The sequence below is a fragment of the Vanessa atalanta genome, unplaced genomic scaffold, assembly GCF_905147765.1.
Source record: "Vanessa atalanta unplaced genomic scaffold, ilVanAtal1.2, whole genome shotgun sequence".
NCBI classification, from domain to species: Eukaryota; Metazoa; Arthropoda; class Insecta; order Lepidoptera; family Nymphalidae; genus Vanessa; species Vanessa atalanta.
In genome coordinates, this window is record NW_025919982.1 from 5,001 (window position 1) to 7,500 (window position 2,500).

A 2,500-nucleotide genomic window follows, 5' to 3' on the forward strand; every position below is an offset into this window, starting at 1 on the left:
CCGTTTCAATAATCGTTCCCTCGTTTCAAAGCGAGTGTTCGACGGGGTAACCCAAAGTGGCCTGAAGACGCCGCCGAGGGGTCCGGGAAGAGTTTTCTTTTCTGCCTGAGCGTTCGAGTTCCATGGAATCCTATAGAAGGGAGATATGGTTCGGAACGCGAAGAGCACCGCATTTGCGGCGGTGTCCGGATACTCTCTGCGGACCTTGAAAATTCAGGTGAGGGATGTACGTGGAGATGTCGCGCCGGTTCGTACCCATATCCGCAGCAGGTCTCCAAGGTGAAGAGCCTCTAGTCGATAGAATAATGTAGGTAAGGGAAGTCGGCAAATTGGATCCGTAACTTCGGAATAAGGATTGGCTCTGAGGACCGGGGCGTGTCGGGTTTGGACGGGAAGCGGATGCGGCCGGTGCCGGGCCTGGTCGACGCTCGTTCGTCTCTCGGGACGTTCGTGCGGAATCCGGACCCGCGTTCCGGCCTTCCGCGGATCTTCCTAGCCGTAAGTCCGCGTCGGTTTCGTCTCGTGCGCGATCGGCGCGGTACTGTACGACCGCCGTTCAACGGTCAGCTCAGAACTGGCACGGACAAGGGGAATCCGACTGTCTAATTAAAACAAAGCATTGCGATGGCCCTCGCGGGTGTTGACGCAATGTGATTTCTGCCCAGTGCTCTGAATGTCAACGTGAAGAAATTCAAGCAAGCGCGGGTAAACGGCGGGAGTAACTATGACTCTCTTAAGCTGTGAGCTTGCCTTGCTCTGGCCTATGGCGGTTGTGTCTGTGTACACATTACATGTAATATGTATGCAATCTGGACTGATACATGTGGCATTGTCTTGGTGGAATGCTCACACCCCTAACGGGGAAGATGTTGTCTTAGAAACTCACAGGTCGATCGGAGCACGGATTTCCGAGCCCGCCGGCTAGTTTCGGGGATACGAAGAATGCCCGACCGACCTGACAAAGGGGAAGAGTGACTTAGTCACGACGCCCAACTCCTACCCACAGCCTGCCCGTGGCGCCGCTGCCAAAGCTAATGTGGGGGGGGGGGATCCGCACCTAAATTAGGCAGCCCGGAAGTAGCCGTTGCGGCGCTGCATGCCTCGTTGGTGCAATTATCCTAATCCAACTTCTATTCGACGAGGCCACAAGCACTGTTCCACTCCTACCTCCACCATCGCTGAAACGGTCTTAATAGATACGTCAGCGGGGGTGGAGGGCGGAGTCAGGCTTGCCCCTGGATTCTATCAAGTGGTGCGACAGCTTCCATCTTAGGTTGTAATCCAGGTGTGGCTGTGAGGTGAGATCCCTCACAGCAGTCCCGATGGTTGGTCTCTACGGAGACCTTCAAGCCTAGCGGTTTTCTTCGGTTGGGACCTAGCAAAAACCGTGGGCGAACCCCGTGGTTGGGTTTGCGGCCCGGCCACCAGGGGAATTTACCTTGCAACAAGTCGAAATAAGAATTTATTCGACCGCCCCGATCTCCCACAGGAATCGGGGAGCACGGTCATTCCCTCCCCGGTGGTTCGACCCGACGTTCCCGGCGGGACTGTTGGGCGGGCGCCTGGTTGGATCTGTCCAATGTGCAACCGCACATTCAACACCAAGACGGGACTAGGGGTTCACAAGCGTAGAGCCCATCCCGTCGAGGCCAACGCAGAAGCGGCTCCAGCTTCGGTGAAGCGCAGGTGGAATGAGGAAGAGTTGCTCCTCATGGCACGAGTCGAGGCGCAGCTGACAAGAGATACCGGGAAGTGCGGTAACGTAGACCTTCTCGCCAAACTACCCCAGCTCCATAGGACGCTGGAGGCGGTTAAGGGTCAGCGCCGTAGCGTCAAATACAAAGGGTTGGTGCAAACCTGCCTGGAGGAATTGGCGTTCTCGGCTGCTGATTCCATTGCGAGAGGGGGTTCGAGCACTGAAGGTGCCTTGGAAGCGCGGCCTTCGATCGTTATAGGGAGCAACCCTGAAGACCCACCTGTCGCTGAACCCTGCCAAACGGTAGAAACCCCAATCGGCCCGAACGCGGCGCATGTTCTCGAAGACCTCCTTCGGGCGGTCGAGAGACGGAAGCGGCGCTGCGAGCCGGGGGCGAAAACCAGGAGTCGCCGACGCCGTAAGAATTATGATTGTGACATCCAAGCTGCGTCAGACTCAATGTCGCGCCGAAAGCGGAGACGAGTAGAGTACGCAAGGATGCAGGAGTTGTTTCGGAAGTGTCCCAGTCGTGCAGCAGCTGAAGTAATAGACGGACACACCCGGGACGCGAGGCATGGCCTAGAGGAGATGGAAACCTTTTGGCGACCGATCCTCGAAACCGTGTCTAGCGCCTCGGGTCCCACGTCTGAGGCCCTAAAAAGCCTTCGGCGTGGGCTCCCCTCCGGGGGTGTGGACGACTACACCAAGCTGTGGGCGCCGATCACGATCGATGAGGTGAAAGCGTCCAGCATAGACATGAGGACTGCGCCGGGTCCGGATGGAATTCGTGCGGAAGACTGGCGA

The 2,500-nt window shown here is 57.4% G+C and overlaps 1 pseudogene; it reads left to right on the plus strand.

Moving 5' to 3' along the window:
* Positions 1 to 2,500, plus strand: part of LOC125076548 — an 8,112-nt pseudogene that overhangs the window by 2,030 nt on the left and 3,582 nt on the right.